At 44.3% G+C, this 14,804-nt stretch overlaps 1 protein-coding gene across 5 annotated transcripts in view; it reads left to right on the forward strand.

The window, feature by feature from the left end:
- TBX5 (T-box transcription factor 5) overlaps positions 1 to 14,804 on the forward strand; it is a 54,338-nt gene that overhangs the window by 23,272 nt on the left and 16,262 nt on the right. The window lies entirely within an intron of this gene.

Raw genomic sequence — 14,804 nt, forward strand, 5'->3', positions numbered from 1 at the left:
GAAGGTACAAAGAGTTTGGCATTCTCCATTCTCCCAGGGAACAGAAGGTACAGCTTTCTCTTCTTTCTCTGCTGTCTCTCTCTCTGTAGGGAAACACTTTCTCTTTTTCTTCCCATAAGTCACAGCCGATGAATGCTTTTTTTTTTTGGCAACAGCTCTTGGTAAATGAAAGAGAAGTTAATGACTTGATTTCCTGAGGGTGAAATACAGACAAACTTGATACCATGTGGTGTCCAGGGCACTGGAGGATTGAAAGCTGGTGCTAAAAATTGCTCTGTATTTTTACATATCCTGTGGTCATAGTTGCTGATATGATGAATAGAAAGGGCTATAGCAAATGTACTTAGTGGGAATTTGGTCTGATTTGAAAGGATTGTACAAGCATTGCCAATTTTGTGGAACATTCTCTCTACCTCTTGATGTGCTTCCAAAATAACTTACCATATGGCAAGTGAATTAGAAATACATCTTGATCCCTCTGACCAAGAAGGTTTGTGTGTGTGGTGTGTGTGTGTGTGTGTATGTGTGTGTGTGTGTTTTCTCTTTTTTCTGTTTGGTGGGTTTAGTGTTTCAAAATAAAATGAGATCATTTCGGATGTTTTCCTTATCCTTTCTGGAAGACATGGAAAGGGAGAGTCTGGCAGATAGACAGATATATTCATTCAAAGAAAGATAAGAGACCTATAAGAACAGAAAGGGAGAAAGATCTTAGATCTGTGGTTTTAATATTAGGTTTAGAAATACATGCAATGGAAAAATTGTTTTTAGATAGTAGGCTTATCAGGTCAAATTTTGCGTGCTTTTTGAAAAATAATGCTAGCCCAGGTGGCATGTTCCTGTAGCCCCAACTACTCAGAAGGCTGAGGCAGGAGGATCTCTTGAACCCAGGAATTCGAGGCTGCAGTGAGCTATGATCACACTACTGCACTGCAGTCAGGACAACATAGCAAGACCCTGTCTCCAAATATTAAAGAAAAACAAGACAATGACCGTGTTTCCAAACATTAAAGAAAACAAGCAGTGTGGTACAGGTGTGCACATGTTCCTGTTTTCATAAATTGGTTTCCTATGGATTCCTGTTTGTATAAATTGGTTTCCTTCAAGATTGTGGACTCACAAGGTACTTTTTGTGGCTAAAATAGACAAGTTCTGAGTTTGCTATTTAAAATTTATTTTTGGTTTTAAGCATCTACATTTTGAAATTGGGTCATAGGGTCAGTGGAAAAGATGACAACAAATACCGTGTTTTAGCTGAGAGAGGTTCGATTACTCATGACCCTGGGCTCAGAGTGCCAACTTTTTGTTCCTATCCCATTCTGATGGTGATTTGCCATTAAGGTAGCTTAGTCATTGCCAAACAGAGTCACCTCTCAGACCTACAGGCCAAGTTCCTGCTGTGCAGGTGGGAGCTGAAGGAAAATCGCCTGTTCCAGCCTGCAATCAAAGGGTTTCATCATCTCTCACTGCTTCCCTCCTTTTTACAAGGTCAAGAGCAGGGGGTGAATAATAGATTTAAGGTGTCTTGAATCATCCCTTCAAACTTTACCAGTTAGCATGTCCTACTGATCATACCTTCTAGCATAACTCAGAATTCAGCCCTCTTCTGCCAGGGTGCTAACTCTAGCCGCCACCAGCCTCCTAACTGATTGAGACCTAAATTCAGTCCTTGTCTCCTCTAGGGACTTTCTTTAGGCAGCCACCAAAGAGATCTTTGTAAAACACAAATCAGGCAAGGTCTCTTGGCAATGGAGAACATGTCCAAGCCCCCTGTTGCCCTTGGTATAAGGTTTGGAGTCTTTTGCCTGCTTGGCCATGCCCTTCCCGTCTGGCCTGGCCACCCTGCTAGGTTTGTCCTTCACCAGTGTCCCCCTAATATGTGTCAATCATGCTAAAGGAAAGGCTTCAAACCCGTGTCCTCTCCTTTATTTTTGACCCCTTCGAACACACATTTGGTCTGCGTCAAACTCTTTCCCCTCCTTCTCACTAGGTCATCTCCCAGCCATCACTGGGTCTCCTTGTAGCTTTTCCTTCCTCCAAGAAGCTTTCCCTGGCCACAGACTGTGTGGTCAGCCCATGTCTCCCACCAGGACCCCTCCTGGGAATCAGCCACTCAAACTTGACCAGTTGCCCTCCAGGCTTTTCTGTGTCCGACTCAGGCCCAGAACTTGGGAAGCTGATTGGACAGATGACAGCCGGCCATGAAAGGAGAGACAGGTGGGCACGTGCAGGTATGTGAGAGCTCAGATGTCAGTCATCAAGGGAGTCTTTCCTAAAGCTTTTTTGTTTTCTGTTTTTTGATAGGATCTCACTCTGTTGCTCAGGCTCAAGTGCAGTGGCATGATCTCAGCTCACTGCTGCCCCGACATCCACAGGCTCAGGTGATCCTTCCACCTCCCAAGAACCTAGGACTGCAGGCATGCACTGCCGTGCCCAGCTAAATTTGTATGTTTTAATTTTATTATTATTACTTTTTTGCAACGGAGTCTCCGTGTGTCACCCAGGCTGGAGTGCAGTGGCACGATCTCCACTCACTGCAACCTCAGCCTCCTGGGTTCAAACGATTCTCCTCCCTCAGCCTCCTGAATAGCTGGGATTACAGGTGTTTACCACCATACCTGGCTAATTTTTGTGTTTTAGTAGAGATGGGGTTTCACCATGCTGGCCAGGCTGGTCTCGAACTCCAGACCTCAGGCAATCCACCCACCTCGGCCTCCCAAAGTGCTGGAATTACAGGCATAAGCCACCATGTCTGGCCTAAATTTGTGTTTTTTGTAGAGACAGGGTTTCACCATGCTGCCCAGGCTGGCCTAGAACCCCTGGACTCAAGTGATCTTCCTGCCTCAGCCTCCCAAAGTGCTGGGATTACAGACATTATCCATAGCCCCTGGCCAACTCTCCTAAAGTTCTAAACACATGTTCATTTTGTTTGTTTACTTACTTCTTGATTGATTGATTGATATTGAGACAGGGCCTCGCTCTGTTGCCCAGGCTGGAGGGCAGCGGTTCGATCACGGCTCACTGCAGCCTCAACCTTCCAGGCTTAAGTGATCCTCTGGCTTCAGCCTCCCAAGGAGCTGGGTAACCAGGCACATGCCACCACATGCAGCTAAGTTTTGTGTTTTTTTGTAGAGATAGGATCTCCCCCGGTTGCCCAGGCTGGTCACACAGCTGTTTATATATTTAGGCAGATGACTCCTCTTTGGCCTAAATTGGCTGTTCTAACCATCTGTCAAGGTATTGTAGATGGCTTGAGGGCCTGGACTAGGTGTCCTTAATGGGTAGGAACTTCGCAGATGGAATGGAGGAAAGTTTGGCTAGTCATCAGTAGAAAGCCAGTAATTGACGTGTTGAGTCAAACCACTCAGCCTAAGAGCCATGTGTGTCTTTGTGGCCATGTTAGGAGTTGCCCCAGAAACCAGAGGGCTGAACTAACCACTGATGGGTAGGGGGAGTAGACGAGGTCATTGGCCAAGGTCTCTGGACATGTCCTTGGGGAAGGAGAAAGAGTGAAGAAGAGTGGTTCCAACAGAGGGCTTTGGAGTCAGACAAACCTGGGGTCAATTCTTGCTCTGCATTTATCAGTATGTGCCCTGGGGTAAGTGACTTAACCTCATGGAACCTCAGTATTCTCATCTACAGAAGGGGCATAGATAAGTATAGCCTCTACTTTCTAGGGTTCCTTAAAAATTATATGAGCAAAGGCCTACTGAGTGCTTGATTCCTAGTCTAATATTCAGTAAAATTTAACTAATTTGGGGGACAACTCCCCACTACTCCCAATTTTGCCCTTGTTCAGAATTTATTTTGGGTCATTTTCCCAACCCCCAGGTTGCAGTCAGTAGTGGCAAGTGGGGAATATGACTCTCCAGAGTCAGCCTTGATAACAGCCAGGCAGGAATGGCAGGCTCACTGCTAATCTTGTAATCCTGTTTCCTGTCCCCTACACACCCGGTGACAGCTGGCTATGGGAGAAAAGCAGGACGGATGAAATTTCCTCTAATTCCAACAATTGGAAGAAGGGAGTGAGGTGGGGTTACAGATAGTTAAGCATTACCTTGCACTTATTCCACAGAAAGAACTTTTGGATTCGCTTGGCAAATGTCTGGCCGTTCCCACCTCTAGCTCTTGGCCCAATTCCCTGTGTTTGGAAAACGCAGATGATGTCTTCATTATTTTCCAACATTTTTTAATGGTTTCTAGTTACAGGAGCAATCACTGCTTATTATAAAAATTTGGGAGCTATGGGAAGCACAAGGCATAAAGTCTTTTAAACATCCTGTCTCAAGCAGACCAATTAAAGGGTGTGCCAATGTTATTTAGAAAGGTTAATCAATCTGTGGCTTAAAAAAATATATAATCCTAAAAACTAATATTTCCCCAAATTTCAGTACCCTTAGATTGGTGACAAAGGATTTTTTTAAATAAAAACTATTTATTTATTTATGTAGGACAGGGTCGTTCCCTGTCACCCAGGCTGGCATGCAGTGGCACAATCATAGCTCACTGCAGCCTCGAACTCCTGAGCTCCAGCAATGCTCCTGCCTTAGCGTCTGAAGTAGCTGTACTACAGGTGCATACCACCATGCCCAGCGATGGAATCTCACTATGTTGCCCAGGTTGGTTTCAAACTCCTCGTCTCAAGCAGTCCTCATGTCTTGCCCTTCTAAAGCATGGGAATTACAGATTTTAGATGGTGCACAGACCCATGGACACATCAGGCCTGTGATTTCATAGATGTTATTGCTCAGAATGAGACTGAGTTATAGGAAAGGAAGAAAAGAAGGAAGCTATGAAGGGAGGGGAATTAAGACTGATTAAAGAGGAAATATTAACTGAATAGCAGAATGGCTGGTAACAAGGTTTGGGGAACGTTGTCAAGATAGTATGCAAACCACAGAAATTTGAGAAACACACATAAAAGCTCAACCACCTACAAAGAAAGGCTTGAGAGTGCCATTACTGTCTGAAACTATTGAGGCCCTGGTTTTTCATAGAACAACTCTTTCTTTGGACTTGGCTTCGGTCTTCAAGATGTATTCAAACAAGTTCTAAACCTCCTAGGAGCCAAAGGGGCTAGAGCTGGGACTGGGGCAGAGTAGGCTTTATGGAGAGGGTAGAAGTAGGCCTCGTAGAGAGAATGGGACCTGAATCTGTTGGGAAGAAGGGTTTTCCGGGTTGGAACAAGGAAGAAGTGGGCAGGGGTCTGGAAGTCTAGGGGGCTGGAGTAGGGATCAGATTCTGAAGATCTCTGAAAGCCAGCTGGAGTGGCTCTATGACAGGTATGAGGAGAGCTGCTCCTAGAAGCGTGGAATTGTAGAGCTAGAAGGGACTCCAGAAGACGGCATCTGATCCACCTGCTCCCTTTTGCAGAATGGGAAACTGAGGCCCAGAGACTCATTTACTTATTCAGTTTTTGATCTGATTTGTTTATGCAACTAAAACGTTTGTTAAGTGTTTGCTGTATGCCAAGCACTAGGCATACAAGGATGAATCAACACACAGGGGACCAGGGTCCATGGACGGAAACAGGCTCAGGAGCTGGGGTCCAGACTACTGCCCTGAGCAGCTCCGGGGCTTTTCTACTCCACGGAGTGTCTGTTTCCTCATCTGTAAAAAGGAAATCATTACATAGCCTACCTCCAGGCCTGTTGCAAGGATGAAATGAGGTAACACATGTGTACTGATTATTATTGCTGCATAGCAAATGACTCCCAAGCTTAAGCTGGGCTGGCTGGGATACCCTGGCTTCCAAACTATCCCATTTGTTCTCTGTGTGTGATGCTACCAGGCCAGCCAAAGTGTCTCACCTGAGACAACTTTCCCCCACAACCCATTGGGAGTCTTCTAACAGAGGAAGGCAGTATAGGCAACCACAGTGCTTCCACAAAGAGCTCCCAGACCATCAAAGTCCCCAAGTTCCCTACAGTTGCAATCTGCTAGCCCCCAGTAATGTTCCATAAATGCTGCTCACGGTGGAAAGACCAGGCCTTGCTGGTCGCTACTGTGTGAAAGGGGAAGCAGGAAGCACCAGGGAGGCACTTTTATTTTGTCTGTGATTGGTGGGTCATTCTTTTTGGAAGGACTCAGCTGTGCAGTTCTTGCTGGCCATCAGATGGTGGCTGGGCTGCAGGTGTCGGAAGGCAGATCAGGCAGGATGTCCAGCTTGGCACACTCCTGTGACCCACAGTTGATGCTGCTTTTGGATGGGACCTCAGCTGTTGTCCACTGAAAAATCAAAATGTGGCCTCTCCAGCAAGGCAGACTCAGGGTGTTCAGACTTTCTCATGGAAAGTGGAAGTGGAAGCCGCCTGGTCCTTGCTGACTGAACCTCAGAGGACAGGTAGTATCACTTCTGCTGCATTCTTTTGGTTGAATGTGACTCACTCAGGGGGGTTCAGATCCAGGGAGTTTGAGACCAGCCTGGACAACGTGGTGAAACCCCATCTCTACTAAAAATATAAAAAATTAGCAGGGTGTGGTGGCACGCACCTGTAATTCTTGCTACTTGGGAGTCTGAGGTGGGAGGATTACTTGAACCCAGGAGGTAGAGGTTGCAGTGAGCCCAGATCGTGCCATTGCACTCCAGCCTGGGCAACAAGAGTGAAACTCCATCTCGAAAAAAAAAAACCAAACAAATAGAAAACAGATTCAAGGAGGCAGGACAAGTTCTCTCCTCTACCTAGAAGGAGTGTCAAGGAACGTCTCGACGCGTTTTAAAACTGCCTCAGCAGGCATGGAAGCACATAGCAGTGTCTGGTCCAGAGGGATGCTCAATCGCCAGTAGGTGTTAAGATACGGTCCATGGTCTGGCGAAACCAGATGCCAGGTTGACTTGCCCAAAGTCACACAGTTAGTTTGGATGAAGGGGCCTGCCTGGCTGCAGGTTTGCTTTCTTCAGGATGGAGGGAACCCCCTTTCCACTAATCTGGGCTGCTGCTCGTCTTCTTGTAAACGTAAACCCCAGAATATGAACAAGCAATATCAAAGTCCTTCATCTCGGTATTTATTACCTCACCTCACCTCACACAGAATGGCCATGAGCAATGACTGGTCTTTTCACCATAAGAAGTATTTATGGAGCGTTTTCAGGGGGGTTAGTAGATGATGGATTGGGAGGCTTGGTTGGCCTCAGAGTTCTTCATGGAAGAAATAAAGCTCCCTTTACTTCCTTGCTCTCTTAGTGTGCTGCAGACAGCATCAGGGGGCGTGGTCCCTGAACATGAGGGGTACTTTGAGGCTCTGCTTTGGGTGACTGGGATCTGAGCCACCCAACCAGAGAGTGGATGGGAAAGCTTGGAGTCCAGGATGTCTCAGTCAGACTGAAGCCCACCCATTACTCAGCTCCAGTTTGATTATTGAGAGGACTCTACACAGCCACATTGGGAACTAGCCAACCTCTCCTGCCTCTATGGGTGCTTATTTTCACCTTCTCTACCTTGTTCCTCTAGGGCAGGGCTTCTGAAAATAGGTGCAAGACTCCTTTTGAAAATCTAATTAAAGCAAGAGACCCTCTGAAAGGCTCATAATATATGAATAGAGAAAAAAAATTCAGGCTAGGTGTGGTGGCTCATGTGTGTAATCTCAGCACTTTGGGAGGCTGAGACAGGAGGAGGATTGCTTGAGATCAGGAGTTTGAGACCAACCAGAGCAACATAGGAAGATCCTGTCTCTAAAAAAAAAAAAAAAAGAAAAAGAAAAAGAAAAGAAATGATAAAGATTAAAAAAAAAAAAAAGATTAACTGGACGTGATAGCATGTTTCTGTAGTTCCAGTTACTCTGGAGGCTGAGACAGGAGGATTGCTTGAGCCCAGGAGTCTGAGGCTGCAGTGAGCTATGATTATGCCGCTGCATTCCAGCCTGAGCAACAGAGCAAGATGCTGTCTCAATTAAAAAAATTCAAACAATTTCAAGGGATGTATGAGGCCTGGGTCTCCTAAAAGTTTAAAATTCTTCTATTTGAACCTTCCCTCTTCTATTCCTTCCTTCCTGATTTTAAATTAATTTTCAGCTCTTAACCTCAAATGATCATTTTCAAACTGAAGGCTTAGCACTCTTGTGTTCTCCTGCTTGTGGTTAAAGGTAATCTGAATGCCCAATTAATGAGAAGTGGTTTTCCAGACAACGTTAGACAACCTTCTGGAGATGGCATTAACTCCCCTCTTAGGGTTGTAATTTACCTAGCCACATGGCTTCCTCCAGGGAAGCAGTGCATTTATGTAAAACAAGAGAGGGGTTGTGTCTGGGGAGCTGAGCCAGCCTAAGTGAAGCTGTAACACTGAGTTGTTTTTCTGAAAGGATCTCATCTTGGATCATGGCTATTTATCAAGGCATGGATGCTCACAACCCACCCCCTCCCACATTCCCGCTTTCCCACTCAGGTACCCCCACCCCTACCCAACCCATCCCCAGCATATCTGCTATTCAGGAACAGGGCTGGGGGCAACTCACTCACCCATCCGTGTTTTTCCTCATCTTTAATGAGGTGTAATTGACAAAAAGTGTGTATACTTAGGTTATACAAATTGGAATAGTTTAATATATGTAAATATGAGATAATTACCATGATCAAGCTAATTAACATATTCAGCACCTCATATAGTTACCATTTTATTTTCTTGTGTGTGTGTGTGTGTGTGTGTGTGTGTATGTATATATATGAGAATATTTAAGATGTACCCTCTTAGTTAATTTTAAGTACACAATACTGTGCTGTTAACTGTATTCACATTGCTGTACATTAGCTCTCCAGGAATTAGGTCTCTTGTATAACTGAAACTTTGTATGCTTTGACCAACATCTCCCCATTTCCCCCCTCCCCAGCTCCTGGCAACCACCATTCTCCTCTCCACTGCTACAGGTTTGACTATTTTAGATTACACCTATAAGTGAGTCATGTCATGTTGATCTTTGTGTGTCTGACTTGTTTCACTTAACATAAATGTCCTCCAGGTTCATTCATGTTGTCTCAAATGAGAGAATTTCCTTCTTTATTTTTAAGGCTGAATAGTATTCTAGAGTGTGTTTGTATATATACACACACCACATTTTCTTCATCCATTCATCCACTCATGGATGAATCATCCACTCATGGATCCTGAGTATCATGGATACTCAGGCTGATTCCATATCTTGGCTCTTTTGAATCATGCTGCAATGATCATAGGAGTGTAGGTATTTCTTTAAGATACTGATTTCATTTCCTTTGGGTGTATATCTAGAAGAGGAATATGCATATATCCCTGGGTCATATAATAGTTCTATTTTTTGGTTATTTATTTATTGTTTTGTTTTGAGACAAGGTCTTATGCTGTTGCCCAGGCTGGAGTGTGTGGCATGATCAGGGCTCATTACAGCTTCCACTTCCTGGGCTCAAGCAATCCTCCCACCTCAGCCCTCTAAGTAGCTGGGACTATAGGCACATGCCACCATGCCTTACTAATGTTTTTCAATTTCAGTAGAGACAAGACCTTGCTATGTTGCTCAGGCTAGTCTTCAACTCCTGAGCTCAAGTTATTCTCCTGCCTTGGCCTCCCAAAGTGCTGGGATGACAGAACGTGGGCCACTGCACCTGGATGATAGTTCTATTTTAAAATTTTTTGGGGAACCTCCATACTGTGTTCCATAGTGGCTTCACTAACTTATATTCCCACCAGCAGTGTGCAAGGATTCCTTTTTCTCCACACCCTTGCCAACATTTGTTACCTTTTGTCTTTTTGATGATAGCCATCCTGACAGGTATAAGGTGATATATCTCATGTGGCTTTGATTTGCATTTCCTCAATGAGTAGTGAAGTTGTACATTTTTAATATAACTCTTGTCTATTTGTATGTCTTCTTTTGAGAAATGTCTATTCAGGTCTTTTGCCCATTTTTTAATGGGATATTTTTCACCACTATTGAGTTGTGTGTTTCATTCATCCACAATTGAGCAGTGTTTCTCAAACTTTTGGTAGACATCATAATTACCTGGGGGGCTTGTTAAAAAAGATTTCTAGGTCTCACTCTCAGAGATTTGAGTCAGTGGCTCCAGGGATGGATCAGAAACTGCCCTTCAACAATTTTCTCCAGTGGCTCTGATGGAGGTGTCCCCTGGTCACACCCGGGTAATCCCTTGGTTCTAGGGAATGATTGACCACTAGAGAATGTAGATGAACACGTGATTGTATTTCTGCAAACAAAGCCCATGTATGGGCTGTTTTACATAAAAGGCAACCCTTTTCTCTACTTAGTACTCAACTCATACTGAACATTAGAATTATCTGTAGTTCTCCCCTCAGTGTTCTATTATGAAAAATTGAAGGTGTGTGAGAAACATTGAAGACTTGTACAATGAGTGCCCATATACTCACTGCTTAGAGTCTACAGTTAAAATTTTGCTATATATTTGATCTACCACATATCCCTCCATTCATTCATCTATCCATCCATTCATCTATCCATGCTTCCATCCTTCCCTCCCTCCCTCCCTCCTTCTTTTTATTGATGTATTTCAAATTAAATTGCAGACATGGGTACATTTTACCCCAAACACTTCAGTGTGCAAATCATTAACTAGGACTCAATTTTTGTTCACACTCCTTTACTTTAGGTTGAATTTATACAGGGTGAAATGCACAAAGCTTAAGTACACCTCTCACTTTTTGGCACATGCACATACCTGTGAAACCTAAGCCCCTACCAAAACATAGAACATTCCCATCACCCCAGAAAATTCTCTCATTTCCCATCTCCTTAGTCACTCCCTGCCTCCTTCTCTTCACCAGAGGCAATCAATGTCCTGACTTTTTTTCACTATAGATTAGTTTTGTCTGTTATAGAATTTCATTATAAATAGGATCGTCCAGTGTATACCTTTCGTGGAATACTTCTTTCTCTTGGGAAGCTTTTAAAACTCCCAATGTCCATGCTGTTCCCTAGAACAATAACATCAAATTCCCTGGGGGTGAGTTTAGGTGTCAGTACATGTATTTTTAATTCCCCAGGTGACTATAGTATGCAGCCAGGCTTGAAACTCCCCTAGAGGAAGTTCCTCGTCTTTGTCCATCCCCACCCTAAGCCATGTCCCCCAATCACCCAACCCCACTAATCAATATCCTCACATTAAAATTTTATTTTCCAAGAGACCCGCTACCTTGTAGTTGTTTTGAACAGGGAAGGAGGCAGAGTTTTATATTAGCACACAAAACATTTAGCATTCCTTCAGAAATAGTTGCTTTGGGTGACTTTGCCAAGGTCATCATCAGAAGCGAAGGTCACCAGGAAGTCCTTGGCTTACTTCTGAATGATCAATGGCCTTCACATGATTTTCCCTGGGACAAAAGATGACTCAAGACAATCCCTTTGGTACAGAAAGCAGTTTGAGAAAGCTGTAGCCTTCCAGCTTCCAGAATGACTGAGGCCTCAGAAGACTCCTTCTTACCACCCTACCCCTGTTCCAAAATCATGTAAAAGAAAAGGCTAAACCTAAGTCATAGTTAAGCTGGTTTAAATGGTTAGTTTTACAAGACTGGACTAAAATATTGAGCTGTTCAATTCAGTACTAGACTATTTGGTGAATTATTACCATAAATTCATTAAAAGTTTAGCTTGAGGCCGGGTGCAGTGGCTCACGCCTATAATCCTAGCACTTTGGGAGGCCGAGGGGGGCAGATCACAAGGTCAGGAGTTCAAGACCAGCCTGGCCTATATGGGTGAAACCCCATCTCTACTAAAAGCACAAAAATTAGCTGGGCGTGGTGGTGGGCGCTTGTAGTCCCAGCTACTTGGGAGGCTGAGGCAGGAGAATCGCTTGAACCTGAGAGGCAGAGGTTGCAGTGAGCTGAGACTGCACCATTGCACTCCAGCCTGGATGACAGAGCGAGACTCCATCTCAAAAACAAACAAACTTTAGCTTGAATTGTCCTTTTATGTCTGTAGTTTTACATCTAGCTTTTACCTACAGGATCCACACCTACCCTGTGAGTTAGGCCTTTTGTTCTCCGTTATGCAAACAGGGAAACTGAGACAAAGGGTGATGTCATGAATTGTCCAAGAATCTTCCCCATGATTTCCAAACCATCTCTATAGTTTGAGTCAAAATCATTTTTTGAATCACAGACCCTTTTTGAGTAGCCAATGCAAATGTGAACCTCTTCCTTGAAAAAGTGACCAGCTCTAAATATTTGATATTTTTGGGTATTTATACCCATTTGAAGCCCTTGCTGGTTAAGAACCTCTTCTCCAAAATACAATGTATATTTACAAAATAGTGTTTATTGAGCAATGTGTCCCCATTGTGTATGTGTGTGTGTGTGTGTGTGTGTGTGTGTATGCTAAGCCTTTCCATGCATCATTTCATTTTATACCCCAAAGAGGTGGCTATTTTATTATCCACATTTTACAGACAGAAGACTGAGGCTTGGGAAAAGGAAGAACCTAGCCAGCAACGTAGTGGTCAACTTCGTGGCTGGATACTGAAGGAAGGCACATTCACCTGGCCTGACTTTGGAGCCTGAGCTTGATGCTACCACTCTGATACTATATTATCTACAGATTTAACAAGAGGGACCCAAGGCCCCAAACCAAAATTTTTATAAGTGGTGGGTACTTAAGGCCAGAAAGAGAAGTGCCTTTGAGTTTCCTGGCATTCCTCAAGTCATATAGCCCTGGTTGAGTCAACAATGGGAAATTTAGGCCTTACAAGGTGGCTTATGCCTATTATCCCAGTGCTTTGGGAGACAGAAGGGAGTATCACTTGAGGCCGGATCAAAACCAACCTGGGTAACATAGCAAGACCCCATCTCTAGAAAAAAAATACAACTGTTGGCTGGGTGTGGTGACACATGCCCCTTGAGCCCAGGAGCTTGGAGTCACTGTGAGCTATGTTCATGCCACCACACTGCAGCCTGGACAACAGAGTGAGAGTTTGTCTTAAAAACAAACAAAAGAAAAAACCGACAATGGGAAAGTTTTATAACCTCTTCGTGCCCTCACCCCCATTCTTTTTTGAGATTTGTATAAATTTAGAGAGTACAAGGCTAGCTTTTATACATGGATCTATTGCATTGTGGTGAAGTCCGGCTTTTAGTGTAGCTATCACTTTAATAGTATACATTGTATCCATTAAGTAATTTCTCATCCCTCACCTGCCTCCCACCCTTCTGAGCCTCCAATATCTGCTATTCCGTACTCTATGCCCACGTTGTACACATTCTTTAGCTCCACTTATAAGTGAGAACATTGTGTCCCCTTATTCTCATCAGCAACATGGTACCCAGCGCCCTTCTCCAGCTTGCTGGTGTAGTGTAAACTGAGAAAGCACTTGGCAGACTTGAAGAGGCCAGTGATTATTTACTATTTGCATTAGGCTAAATCCAGCCTTGGGTGTGCCCTCCACAGTCCCTACTGTGTCCATGCATGTTAGATCAGAACAACTTCCTCAAGTTTATTAGAATGTTAATAAATCAAGAAAGCTCTCAAGGGGCGATGTGGCCCCCTTTTTAATTTTAATCACAGATTAAAATACTATTGAGAAGAGGAATTTGCTCCAAGAGAAGAGAGATTTTACAGTCCCTTGCCTTGCCCCAGTGCACTGCTTTAGTTGTTTGAAAAAGGCTGCCAGAAATTGGGTAAGGATCACCAGGGGAAAACAAACAAACACAAAAGTCCTAACATGCCAGCGCCCCTACCACCTGCTCCCGTGAAAAGGCCAATTCAGTCAGCTGTGGTGGAAAGCGTTCTCCGGGGTGTTCATTAGCTGGAGGGAGGCTGAGGATGCAGTTTGGCCATGGATTTCAATATTCCCTTGTAACGTTTTACAACCCAGACCCGGCAACAATGGCGTCATTCATTGCACTCGCTCACGTGGAACAGAACGTGAGAGAAGGGCAGAGCTGGGGAGAAGCTGGTCTGTGGGTGCTGATACCCAAGGCCAGCCGAGGTACTCAGGACCCCCTCGTGTTGGGGTGGGGGGGGGCCCAGACTCTTGTCAGAGCTTGTCCGAGAGATGCAGGTATAGCTGCTTGATACAGAGAGAGCAGTGAGATTTGACCATTGCAAACTAAAGTTTCTGCAAAGAGTAGAATTGATCAGCAGATCTTGCTATTGCCCGGGTGGAGCCAATGTTCAATTCTCTCATTACCGGCATGCTTTCTAAAGTGGGATTTGCTAATTAGTTGGTATGGAGGTAACAATTGCTTATTATTAAGTATTAGGTGGCTGAAATAGTGGGCTTATAGGGACTTTTATCACTCACCCCCCCTACCACTATTCCCCTTGATATAGGGACTTGGAGGGAAGGGCAGGAGGTGGATGAGGGATAAAAGGCTACATATTGAGTACAGTGTACACTGCTCGGGTATCAGAATCTCTGAAGTCACCACTGAAGAACTAATCCATGTAACCAAACACTACCTATTCCCGCAAAACAAAAAATTTTAAAAATGTTATGTGAAAATAATAAAGAGGATAACTGATAGGAAAAAAATGGTTAAATGAGGTCATAAGTTTGAGGCTTTAATCTCACAGGATGGTGGCCTTATAAAAAAGAGGAAGAGAGAGAGAGAGAGAGAGAGAGAGAGAGAGAGAGAGAGAGAGAGAGAGATAGTTCCCCACTCTAACCCTCCCTGCCTGGCATGTGAGGACACTGAGGGAAGGCGGCCACTACAAGCGAGGAAGACAGGCATCACCAGAAACTGACCATGCTAGCACCCACATCTCCAGAACTATGAGAAAATACATTTCTGTGTATGTGCTTTTTTAAAAGTATTGGGTGGCATGAGGTTTGGAATAAGACTGACCCTGGGTGAGACACAGCCTCTTAGCTG

This window comes from Rhinopithecus roxellana, chromosome 10, assembly GCF_007565055.1.
Source record: "Rhinopithecus roxellana isolate Shanxi Qingling chromosome 10, ASM756505v1, whole genome shotgun sequence".
Taxonomy (NCBI): Eukaryota; Metazoa; Chordata; class Mammalia; order Primates; family Cercopithecidae; genus Rhinopithecus; species Rhinopithecus roxellana.